Genomic DNA, 14460 nt, shown 5'->3' with positions numbered 1-14460 from the left:
TCATTTTCCAATAAACAGGTTTCCAATACTAGTAAATCATATTTACCTTTCTTCTCTTTCTTCTTCTCTGCAAGATACTTAGAGCAATTGCATTTTCAGTGACCATCCACATTACAGTTGATGCATTTGCTCTTGTCAGCCTTAGCTTTGTCCTTGCTTAGCAACAGGGGCCTTCCTCTTCCCTCTTTTCTTTTTTTGGAACCTTTTAGTACCAGAAGTTAGAGGAATAGACTTAGTTCTAAAGGATAAACCCTTATGGAACTTTTTGGAATGGGTAACATTTGTCTCTCTCCTCATTCTGGTCCCTTACCTTTCATAAAGGACTGAAAAGTTTGTAACTTATTAAAAAGGTAGTCAGATTGTACAGTATTTTATTCATTACCGCATTTCTGCGAAATTGAAGAAAACTCTTTGGAAGAGATTACAAAATAAAGGACATCTTACTCTGCTCGTCTATGACAACACCATTCATTTCAACGACATTAAAATAGACCATCAGGTCGAGAACATGTTTTCTCACTGATTGGCTCTCTTTTATGTGCACATTGTAAATGTACTTGAGGGCCTCATGTTGGATCTGAGCAAACGGTTGTCCAAATATCTCCTAGAGGGACTCCATGATCTAAAGTGAAGTCATCATGGCCTCATGCTTATTGGTAAGAATGTGAGACAGCCAAGACGTAGACTCAAGCCTTGTCATTGGCCTTTGTCCAACGGTCATAAGAATCCTTCAACACTTGATATGCATTTCGAGTGAGGACAAGCGGACATTCCTCCATCAAGAAAAACCGCAGATCATCAACAACCAAAATCGTATACAAGCTAGATTTTCACGTCACATAATTTTCAGTGATTAATTTCTCATTTTTTAGCAAGGGTGTGATTGTGGAAGACATGCTGAAACATATAACAAACAATTGACCTTATTAGTTATCCTTGTCATAACCTATTACTTAATTATCCAACAGATTTAGCAAAAACACATGTAATTATAGAATCCTAAATAAACTATTGATATTAGCTTTTGCAACAATACTTCAGAGGTTCAAAGCAACAGCCACCGAATGGTGATCATTTTTCTGAATTGAGACAATTTCAGCCAATCACTAATATAATAATAACTCTTATTCCTATAGTTTTTAGCTATCGCTGTTTCGGTCAAGGATTCATTAACTAACTTAATTCATCCCGTAAGTGTGATCCTCCCATTTTTGGATCCCAGAGGTATACTTCAACGAGCTACTAAAGGGAAAGACAACTGTTGAAGATTAACCTAAGAAACACTATCCATTATTGGAATTTGCATTGTTCTAACCCCTATGATGAGCAATTTTGAAGGTTTGGTAAATATTTGAGATTATTAAAGTTTTCAAGGGCAATTGGGTTGGTTGTTGATGTTGTAATTGGGATGTTAATCATCAAAATATTGATGTTGGGTTTAGATTTGTGTTGATTGGAGGATTTGAGGTACGATTTAAGATTTGGAGGATAAAGGAGGTTGATTGCTTGAATGGATATGGTGTGTAAACTAAAGGTAAGTGTCTTATTGCTAATCTACTTTCAAACTAGTCGTCCCAACCATATGATAATGTTAAGACTTGGTCACGAATTTCCTTTTCTTTAATTTTTTGAAGAAGGGAAGAGAGATTTAAGAGAAGTAGTGAGAGTTTTTCTTAGGAATCTTACAGATAGATCACGCAAATTTTAGTCTCCTATCAAAACTTTTTTATGAAGAAGAAAAACACCCCGATAACCCCCCACACATTACGTAGTCAGTTGAGAGAAAGATCAGGGGAGGGAAGTTATCTCCCTCCCTTAAAAAAATTCAAAAATTAAAATGAAATAATAAATTAATTTTAATTTTATATATATATTAATATATAACAATATGTTTAATCAAATGTAACATACAATCAATAGTTTAATATTGTATCAATATATAATATATAGATTTAACTTCTCTAAACAATGCATGGTATTTAATATAAATCTCATTTACATTAAATTAGTTATATGAATCCAATTCAACTAATTAATATTTGAATCATATTCAAATATTTATTTAATCTCAAGCAAACTTTATATTATAATGTTATCAAATACATTATATTAAATTATATCATATATAATTAAATTAAATTATATCATAATATAATTAAATTAAATTAATTATATCACATATAATTAATTTGAACAATTCAAATTAATCCAAAATTGATTCTCATTTAATTCCTTTTGAGCTACAGATGAAACCTCATGGACCTGTAGCTTGAAGCTCAAATGGTACTTGAATAATTAATTGAGCTCCTTTAATTAAATTATGCAACATCTAGTAACTGTCGGACACTCCACTAAAGACCGACAGTTGTACTCTTCGCACTGCAGATATATTTCTGTGTCTATTGGATATAACCAGCAAATAGTGCGATGACCCTTCACAAATTGCTCGTAAGTATAGTTAGGCCAAAATTACTGTTTTGCCCCTGTAGTTACATTTAACTCCTTAAGTACCACTGATTCCTCTAATGAATAATAAGTCATAATCCAACTATGACCAAAACTCTCTTGGGCTAGGAGAGGGTGTGGTGCCACATTGTTCAAGTCCTGGAACCAGTCCTTAAGAGAGCAATTTATAATGAGTGAATTTCGTCTTGTGTAGTTGTGTTCCCAACTCCCCAATCAGACGAATCCCCAAAATGGTAGACTTATCAAGTCGCGATCTGGCCACTCTCACCCATACAAATCTAATGACTACCTTCTTATGCAAGAGTTCACAACTTACTTAGGATTCAGGTCATGTCACCTATGGTCATCCTGGTGAAATGTGAGTCTCAATTATGAACGACGTTATACAATGAGATTAGTCATTTCATGGTCCAATCTTATACAAATTCCTTTGTATAGAATACTCCTGCTCACATATCTCCACATGAATGATCAGGATCAGATCATTTGTAGTACTTTACAACAATTGTAGCATCTACAAAGCGGGTCATATTCGTAGTGTCACCAGGATAAAGTATCCAGTCTTATCCATTTACTACATACCATTTAGGTTATCACTTAAACGTGATCCACCTGTATGTCTCTACGTACATGTTTAAGCTACATATGATAACCTTGGATGTTAGTTTATTGGTTCGTGAGTTTAATAAAATATCTCATATTTTATTAAATAAATAAAATGTTTGTACAATACAATTGCAAACTATAGGACCTTATGAGATTTAGGGCATCAACCCAATACTCCTGTTCAGTGGGATGAATTTGGGGAATAGAAATTATTGGGATTGGAGTTAGTGTACACTACCAATGAGACTATCCAAATGAATAGAACCAGAATGAAAACAACATGGAGTAGTCATAAAGGTTTCACTAGTATTAGACACAAAGGCTTGGAGTTTAAAGTAAGTGGATTAAATGTTCTTGAAAGTGGTACTGGGTGCTCGAAGGATTGGAAGGAAAGGGAAGTTAGATACACAATTTATTAGATCTTTTGAGCTCTTAGGGTGAATTGGTCCTGTCAGTTAGCATTGCCACCATCTCTCTCTACAATTCATAATGTGTTTCATGTTTCTATGTTGGGGAAGTATGTGATAGACCTGTCTCATACAGTGGACTTCGAGCCATTATAGTTGAATGAGAACTTAAGTTTTGAGGAGACACCTAAGAAAATATTGGCTTGAGAAGCGAATACTTTGCACAATAGGAAAATAGCTCTAGTGAAAGTTTTATAGTGGAATCATAAGTTTGAAGAATACAATGGAAATGGGAGGATGGGATGAGAATATGATACCAGAACTCTTTTAGGATTAGAACTTTTGAGGACGGAAGTTTCTTAAGAAGGGAAAAATGTAATATCCCAAATTTTGAGGTAAATTTAATTGTTTATCTTGAATTAATTGGGGGACATTTTGGATTTTGGAAGTTTGGATTAATTATTAGATTAAGAAAGTTTAGTTTAAATTGTAAGTGATAAAAAGGATTTGGAAATTTTGATTTAATTTAAGTGGGAGTTTGGATTGGTTTGGGAGATTTGGGATATTTTGAGGTTTAAATTTAAAGTTGGTGGATATAAATTTTTGGGAGATAATTAAATTAATTTGGATTGATGTAAGAGATTTAAGTTTAAGGTGACGGAGGAAAATGATTGAATGTTTATATATAAATACATACAAAAAGAAAAAATGTTTATATATGTATGTATGTATGTATGTATGTATGTATGCATGTATATGTAGGATTGTATCAATAGTAACAAAAGCACAAGGATCATCTGAGCACTCAAATTCACTAATTTTGGCAAAATATAAAGCATGCTTTTGCAGAAACAAGTGAGTTTCAAGAGATACTTCTTGTAGAACTTCTTCAAAGCTCCTTCAACGGTTGCTATCTTCTACAAATCTTGTTGTAGACTACCTCAAGATCTTCTCCACTATTCTCTTGATACTCTAGATTGAGTTGTGAGACTCAAAACAAGCTTGAATCAAGAGTAGAAGTAGAAATGCTCACTGCAGAAAATCAGTTGAAGAACTCTTTCTTCAAACCAAATTTTCTCTCAAAATCTCTATAGATTGCATCCCCGATTTTTACTCCAATCTTTTCATTATATTGCATATCAACATGCAAAGAAAAGAGTTGCATGAGTTGTAGCTCATGCTTGGAGAAGACAAAGCCAAAGCAAATGCTTCATGTGTGAGCAACTACAAAGATAGATAATGGAAAAAGTCTTTTTTCCATTTAGTGTGTTTTTTTTTTTTTCTTTTCAACTTTATCATAAAATCAATTTTTGATTTTAAAAAATCTATTTGATTTTAACAAAGAAAAAATTAATTAATTTCATAAATTAATTATTAAATAAAACTTAATCAATTTAATATCAAATTTTAAATTAATTTTAACACAAATTCGTCTTAATATATATATATATATATATATATTCTCCTACTTCATTTAATACTCAAATTAAACATGTAATTATATCTCATATAATTATTAATTCCCTTAATTCTAATTTGAACCATTCAAATTAACTTATCATGCTATTTTAGAGCTAGTTTATTACGAGCTAGTAGGGGGACCTCGCGGACCTACAGATCATGCGCTTCAATGATCCGAGATTAATTGGCTAAACTCATTAAACCAAATTAATCTCCATTCGTTAACTAATGAGTCACTCCATTAAAGCCCATAGTAATACTCCCCTCACTGTAGGTATATTGTATCCACATTATTTAACCATAATCAGTAAGTCAACCCTTCACAGATTGTTCGTAATAACGGCTAGGTCAAATATTTATTTTACCCCGAGATTACGTGTTATTTCTCAAGTCCCTACTGATCCTTTAATGAACAACTGGTTTGTGATCCAATCACTAAACCAAATCTCTCAGCCCAGTGAGAGGGTGGGGCCCCTTGTTCAAGACCTGGATTCAGTACTTAAGAGAACAACTTTTCTCCTATTCCTAAATTGGGTAGGCATGAACTCCGTCTTGCACCTTATGTCCCCAGCTATCGATCCGGTCTTACCCCTGAAATGGGAGTCTTATTGAGCCGGCACTGTCGAGCCAACCCTTAACTATGCAAATCTAAGGGCAATCCCGAATAAACAGGAGTTCATAGTTAGCTAAGGATTAAGATCGAGTTACCCAGGTCATCTAGATGAAATAGTCAGTCTTAAACAGTAAACAATGTTATAAAGTAAGAATGTCTTATTTCTTGGTCCTGATCTTATGCAAACTCATTGCATAGGACGCCCACACTCCTCATGTCATAACATGTATGAATTAGGATCACATCGTATGTAGCACTTTCCAACTCTTTATAATAACTACAGAGTAGGCTGCATCCAATGGTGTTGCCAGAATAAGGTACCCAACCTCATTCATGTACCATAGATCATTTTGACTATTTACTCAAATTTGATCCACTTTTATGTCTCCACATAAAGTTCAAGTACTCATACAATAGTCATGGGCCTTAGTTTATTGGATTTAGATTTTCATACAATTTATTAAAACAAGTATATTGATCATAGAAGATGTTTATTATTTTAAAAACTGCGAGTTTTTAGGACATGAAATCCGACAATACTCCCACTTGGACTAAAACTTCAGTGGATCAACATATACAAATATACATAATGTTGAGAATAAAATGTACAAATACAATAAACTAGGGTATTACAATACCCATAAATTCTCCCACTTGCCCTAATGATACAAAACATGTAGACCTAGTCCTACTAGGTGACCCTTGAACAAATTAGCCGATAGGGCCTTCGTAAATGGAACAGCTAAGTTGTCTTGGGAAGCAATCTGAGTGACAATAACGTCTCCTCTATGTACAATCTCCTTGATGAGATGGTACTTCCGTTCGATGTGCTTTCCCCTTTTATGGCTTCGTGGTTCTTGTGAATTTGCAACTACTCCACTGTTGTCACAATAGAGAGTGACAGGCAAGTGCATATTAGGAACTACTTCCAGATCTGTCAAGAACTTTCTGAGTCATTCTACTTCTTTTGCTGCTTCGCTTATAGTTACATACTCAACTTCCATTGTGGAGTCCACAATATAACTCTACTTAATGCTCCTCCACACAACTACTCCTCCGTTAAGAGTGAATACTGACCCTAAAGTTAATTTTCTCGAATCAATATCAGTTTGAAATTTAGAATCAGTGTATCCAGTAAGGATCATATCTGTAGAACCATACACAAGCATATAATCTCTCGTTCTCCGAAGATACTTGAGAATGTTTTTAACAGCAGTCCAATGGTCATGACCAGGATTGGACTGAAATCTGCTGACAATTCCTATGGCATAGCATATATCAAGACAAGTACACAACATTGCATACATCAAACTCCCAACTGCAGATACATATGAAATTCGATTCATCTCCTCAACTTCTTAAGGTGTCTTAGACTCTGTTCCTTAGACAGGTGAATTCCATGCCTGGAAGGTAAAGATCCTTTCTTGGAATTTTGCATTTTCTATCTAGACAACATTTTGTCTATATAAGATGTTTGAGATAATGCCAATATTCTGTTCTTGCGATTTCGAACTATTTGGATTCCAAGAACATACTGTGCTTCTCCTAAATCTTTCATTTGGAATGTGAAGCCAGTCATCTCTTAACGCCAGCTAGATATTCTACCTTATTCCCAATGAGTTGAATGTAGTCAACATACAACACCGGAAAAGCAACAGTTTTGTTGACAATTTTCTTGTATACACAGGGTTCGTCAATATTTTGTTCAAAGCCATAAGATTTGATCGCAATGTAAAATCTCATATTCCAGGATCTAGAAGCTTGTTTTAATCCATAAATGGATCGATTAAACTTGCAAACTTTTTGCTCTTGATCTTCCTGTATAAACCCTTCTGGTTGAGACATATAGATACTCTCTTCAAGATAGCCATTCGGAAAAGCTATCTTGACATCCATTTGCCATATTTCTTAATCATAAAATGTGGCTATGGACAAGAGTATTCTTATAAACTTTATCATGGCAACTAGAGAAAAGGTTTCTTCAAAATCTACATGGCAACTAGAGAAAAGGTTTTTTCAAAATCTAACCCCTCTCTTTGGATAAACCCTTTTGCCATAAGTCTAGCTTTGTAGGTCTGTACCTTACCAACTTGGTCTCATTTTCTCCTGTAGATCCATTTGCAATGATGGGATTTACCGCTTCGGGTTGATCTACAAGATCCTAGATAGAATTGAAATACACAAATTCCATTTCAAGGTCCATGGGTTTAATCCATTGGTCTTTATCCACATCGTTCATTGCTTGATTAAAAGATAATGAATCCTCTAAACCATCATCTGGTATGATGACTTGAGTTTCAGTTAAACCCATGTATCGGTCAGGCTGTTGCACAACCATCCCACTACAACGAGACATTCTCAATTCTTGAGAATGATGTGAAGTATCAGTTTCATAAACAACTCTTGTTGACGGACCTACTCTATCAACAACTCTTATTGAAGGACTTGATTGATCAACAAATCTTGTTGATACATTTGTCGTTTCTCTGGACAGTTTTTCTATTACTAGCTTACTGCGAGGTTGATGGTTCTTTATATAATCTTCCTCTAGGAAGGTTGCATTTTTCGATATAAATATCTTATCTTCCTGAGGATCATAAAAGAGACCACCTTTAGTTTCTTTTGGGTAGCCTATAAATAGGCATACTTTTGAACGATGTTCTAGTTTTTTAGGATTTTGCACCAACACATGTGCTGGACAACCCCAAATTCTGAAGTGATATAAATTTCCTTTACGTCTTCTCTAGAGCTCATAAGGTGTTTCAGAAACACTTTTCAAAGGAACCATGTATAAAATATACACCGCAGTCCCAACTGCGTGTCCCCAAAAAGAATTTGATAACTGAGTGTAACTCATCATGGAACGAACCATGTTCAATAAGGTTCTGTTTCTCCTTTCTACTACACCAATCTGCTAAGGTGTACCAGGGGCTGTGAGTTGAGACTGAATTTCATGTTCTATTAAATAGTTCTTAAATTCTATGTCCATATACTCACCACCTTGATTCGATCGAAGTGTTTTAATCTTTTTACCTAATTGGTTCTCAATCTCAGCCTTAAACTCTTTGAACTTTTCAAAAGTTTCAAACTTTTTGGTGCATTAAGTAAATATGCCCATACCTGGAATAATCATCTATAAAACTAATGAAATATTCATATCATCCTTTTGCTCTAACATTTAGAGGCCCATAAAGGTCTGAGTGAATCAACTCTAGGGTTTCTTTGGCTCTAAGACCTTTTCCAAAAAAAGATTTTTTTGTTATTTTACCCTCAAGACAGGACTCATATGGTGGTAATGAACTATCTTCCAACTTGTTTAAAAGACTGTTTTTTTACCAATCTCTCAATCCTGTTGAGATTTATGTGACCAAATATCAAGTGCCAAAGATAGGCATTTGGAGAATCTTCCTCTTCTTATGAATCTCGGCAGTTTTAAACATCGCTATGTTCAAAATAGCTTTGACCTCAGTTGGTTTTAACATGTACAAACTATTTTCTAATTTTGCAAGCAAATCTGTTTATTACCCATTTTGATGAACACTTCACCATTTTCAAAATAAACTTTATAATTTTGTTCTAGCAAACAAGAGACAGAAATTAGATTCCTTTTCATAGAAAGAATATAATATACATTTTTCAAATAAATGTACTTATCTCCTATAAATAACTTCATATCTCCCACTGTTTTGGTTGAAACAATCTCCACGGTCCTACTTTAAAAGTTGTTTCTCCTTCTGCCAACTGTCTCCAAGAACTTGTTTCATGTGAGATAGTATATACATGATTAGCAACACCTTAATCAATTCTCCAGATTTTATCGTTTTCCACTAAACATGCTTCAATCACAAGTAAATTATATTTATCTTGTTGTTCGAATTGTGCATTCTCATCTACATAATTCATAATTTTAGATGAGTTGGGAGATAGAGGACAATTCTCTGTTAAAACTTTGTTGGTATAATCAACTGCTAGTAATTTGTTTGTCGATTTGATTTTACTGTTATGTACATCGGAAGTGAGTATACTAGAATTCGACATACTGATAAAACTCAAACAAATTCTAATTGGCAAATTGTAACTAAATACAAAATAGAGTTTTAACAAAAAGTAATAATGTACCCATAACCATTATTTATTTACAACGATATTTTAGTGAGTTAGAATATGTGCTATCGAGGGGCAGTCAGATATTCCTTCACTAAAACAAACAATTTTGATCAAACACTATCTCTGGAATAACTCTTATTCCTATTATCTCCGAAATAACTCTTATTCCTAATAGTCATTTTAGTTATCATTTTTTATCAAGATCTTTACTAACAACTTAGTAATTCTTGTAAATGTGACCCACCATTTTCAGATCTTATAGGACGATATGAATTTTCCTCCGAGATAGAAGACAACATCCAAGACGGAACTATAAAATCCAATTCATTTTACCGAAGCCTGGGTTGTTCCGAATCCTATGTTACAATCCACCTTGGGGATAGCCTTTGCTAAATGACTAGCAAAGGACCACTTAAAGCTAACCAATAGGCGCAACATAGGATTCTCATGGTTCAGACTAATGGAGGAGACCGTAGGATACATTGACACATATCCTTCACCAACTTACTATGAACTACTTCCTCGGTTTACCTTGACATTGACTCATACAAAACACTCTCCGTAGGGAGGCCACTTCCAGGTTGACACGAAGCGTCATATGAATCTCACGGTGTAAATTATGTGGAGACGTGGTAGTTGAAATCTATTTATCACATAATAGACTTATGTTTGAACAACTTCCTCTTATTCACCAAAATTTAGATTTAAGCCAAAAAATACTCTCCGTAGGGAGGTCACTTCCAGGATGACACGAAGTACTGCTTAAATCTGGATTGTGAACTCTTAGAGACATGAGGGCTAAAAATAACGTATCATATATGTTATTAATCTCCCACTGAAGTTTTCTAATAACTCTATCATATAGAAGTTATTAAACAACTACTTAAGTTTTCTATTTCGGTAGATTTATACTTAGGTTATTTTTGGTTAATAAAACAACCCTAAGTCCATGTGGTTTATCCAAGTATAACTCTTATAATTGGATTTTAACCTATGATGTCTAGGTGATAAACTATTTTATTACCTCACATCACTCACGTATGCTCATAAAACCGGTTACCAACGCTCAATTATTCGATCATATTCCCCAGGTAGGAGGTGTTTCGTAACCCGTCAACTTAAGTACCCCAACCTTAGACATGATTATATACCGGTTGAGTTTGTAACCTAGGTTTAATAAGTTTTAACAATTAAAACAGATGGTCAACCTATGTGGGCATGCAGCTGTTGTTTATGGATTTTAAATGTATAACCCAAATTTATAACAACTTATAAAACTTTAGACATGTTATAACATCCACAACATTCAACAAAGGTATCTAATATAACTATTATATTAAACATAACCTTAACATGCATACTATATATTATAACAATTATAACATACTATTAATGCATGTAATATGCTTTCTACGGTGGGGTTTTTAAATCTACATGGCATACTGTATGCATATACAAGAATTATCCAATTATCACATACATCCCATGCATAAACAATTAAATACTAACTATTATGGTTTTTGTTTTGGAATAAACAAGCAAACAGATAGCTAACTATTATAAGAAGCTTCATAACCGTCTTTGAACTGCTCGAACCGCTCCAAGCCGAACCCAAAACACTTGAACCGGGCTGGATGAGTCTGAACTGAACCAACCAAAACCATTTGAGGTTGAACTGGATTGAACCTTGAGTAAACCGGTCGAACCGGCTGCTCTCGGTCTAACCTCAAAGTGTTGTTAAGGCCGATCATGTAGCACTGAAGGTAATCGTCTAGTGTCATCGCCTTAGGTTGAGCGGAAGTACAAGATCACATAGTGTTTGCTGAAAGCTAAACGATCGTTTAGCTCTATCGCATAGAACTAGACAATCACTTAGTTCCATCGTCGTACAATCGCTTAGCTCCATCGCATAGTATTAAACGATCACTTAACACCATCGCCTAGCGCATTTAAGTCATGTTTTGTATCCGTCGCAGCTAAACGATCGCTTAGCTCCATCGTATAGAACATCATCGCGTCGCATAGCATTTATCTACACGATCGCTTGGCTTCGCGACCAAACGATCGCTCAGTGATATCGCGTAGCACTTCATCGCATCGCTTAGGCGCATCATTGCTAAGCGATCGTATAGTGCCACCGTCTAGCAAAATCAACGTATCATTTAGTTCCCACGACAAAGCTAAACGATCGCGTAATGCTATCATATAGCAAATGAATGCATCGAGTAGCTTTTGCAGGTACACGATCGTTTAGCGTTCAACATCACAACGACCAACGCATATTACTAAACGATTGTCTAGCTTTTCTTCTCATCGTGTCACGTCTAGAGCTAAAGGATCGCTTAGAAACTGGACCTTAACAACAAATTTGAGCAGAAGCTAAAAATACTGGAACAATAGCTCGACCTTCTTCGCTTGTTTCTTTAATTACATCTTAATTTCAACTCTAATGACTTTAAATAAATTACAGACTCTTGCTAACACATAAATGCTCATCAAACAAGATCCAATTACAAATTTAATTGAGAAATTAAAGAGAATTAAGATGTCAAAACTCAGAAAACCATAGCAGTGCATCAGTTTCATATATCTCATGAAAAACACCCACCTTGCCAAAATTAAACCGAATTGAAAGCCTAAAAGATGCTCTAATACCAATTGAAAGAGTTGAATAACATGCAGCGAAAGTATCAAGGATCCATAAGCATTCAAATTCACTAATTTTGGCTGAAACTAAAGCATGTTTTTTTCTAAAAAATGGGTTTTAAGATCATATCTTTGAAGAACTCTCCAAGAGAACGAGTGTATAGCAACAGTCTTCACTTGATATTACCATGAACCACCTCAAAACCTTCCATACTATCCTCTTAGGGCTTTAGGCAGAGTTGTGGGACTCAAGAACAGCTTGAAGAAGTGAAGAACCAAGAAGAACTCACAGCAGCCGATCAAAGAAGACAGTCTCTTCTCACATAAATTTTTTTCTTAAAAATTATGCATTCCTTTTTCTCAAATGACTCACTTCTTTATGTATTGTAGATGAACATGCAAAGAAGTGGAGTGTCTGACTTGCAGCTCATGCTTGGAGAATCAATGAAGAGAGGATAATGACCTTTGTGGGATCATGAAGATGAAGGTAATGGAAAAAACTCATTTTCCATTTTGTGCAACCATGCAAAACGAATTTTCATTTTTCTTTTAAAACATAAAATGATTTTAAAACCATTTTAATCGAAATTGGTTTTCTTAAATTAATTTCATAAATTAATTATAAATATTATTTAATCAATTTAATATCAAATATTAAATTAATTTTAACACAAATCCATCTTTATATATTTAAATCATATTTATATATATATATTCTCCTTTTTCGTTTAATACTCAAATTAAACATGTAATTATATCTCATATAATTACTAATTCCCTTAATTCTAATTTAAACCATTCAAATTACATGTTATTCTAGAGCTAGTCCGTTACGAGCTAGTAGGGGGACCTCGCGGACCTACAGATCATGGGCTTCAACGATCCGATATTAATTGGATAAACTCATTAGACCAAATTAATCTCCATTCGTTAACTAGTGTGTCACTCCACTAAAGCCCATAGGTGCACTACCCTCACTATAGATATATTATGTCCACATGATTTAACCATAATCAGCAAATCGACCCTTCACAGATTGTTCGTAATAACGGTTGGGTCAAATATCTGTTTTATCCCCGAGATTACGTCTTATTTCTTATGTCCTTACTGATCCTCTAATGAACAACTAATTTGTGATCCAATCACTAAACCACATTCTCTCAGCTCAGTGAGAGGGTGGGGTCCCTTGTTCAAGACCTAGATTCAGTACTTGAGAGAACAACCTTTCTCATATCCCTAAATTGGGTAGGCGTGAATTCCGTCTTGCACCCTATGTCCCCAGCTATCTATCCGATCTTACCCCTGAAATGGGAGTCTTATTGAGACGGCACTGTTGAACCAACCCTCAACTATGCAAATCTAAGGACAATCTCGAATAAACAGGAGTTCATAGTTAGTTTAGGATTAAGATCGAGTTACCTAGGTCATCTAGATGAAATAGTTATAAAGTAAGAGTGACTTATTTCTTGATCCTGATCTTATACAAATTCACTGCATAGGACGCCCCCATTCCTCATGTCATAACATGTACGAATTAGGATCACATCGTACGTAGCACTTTACAACTCTTTGTAACAACTACAGAGTAGGCCGCATCCAATGATGTTACCAGAATAAGGTACCCAACCTCATTCATGTACCATAGATCATTTTGACTATTTATTCGAACCCGATCCACTCTTATGTCTCCATATAAAGTTCAAGTACTCATACAATAGTCATGGTTCTTAGTTTATTGGATTTAAATTTTCGTACAATTTATGAAAACAAGTATATTGATCATAGAAGATGTTTATTATTTTACAAATTATGATTTTTTAGGACATAAAATCCAACAATATATATATAGGGTTTAGAAAGGAAAGAAAAAAAAAAATATATTAAAGGTAGCCTCATAAAGCATGCACAACCTCTCCCTTCACCTGCCCTTCTCCTTCATGAGCCAACATTTGGCTGTTGCTTACAGCATGCTACCAACCTCGTTTTTCAGTTGATTGGAGTTTCACCGTTACATCTTCATCCAGGTCCCGTCACCACCGTTCACACGTCCCAAATTCACCGCTTCTCTCTCTCATTTTGATCTACTCACACACGTGAACCAAGTTCCAGTGCCGGTGTGGTCCCTAGCACACCCATTTGCATCTGCCACGTGTC

This window comes from Benincasa hispida, chromosome 5 (genome assembly GCF_009727055.1).
Source record: "Benincasa hispida cultivar B227 chromosome 5, ASM972705v1, whole genome shotgun sequence".
NCBI lineage: Eukaryota > Viridiplantae > Streptophyta > Magnoliopsida > Cucurbitales > Cucurbitaceae > Benincasa > Benincasa hispida.
Note: the sequence above shows the minus strand (reverse complement) of the source record.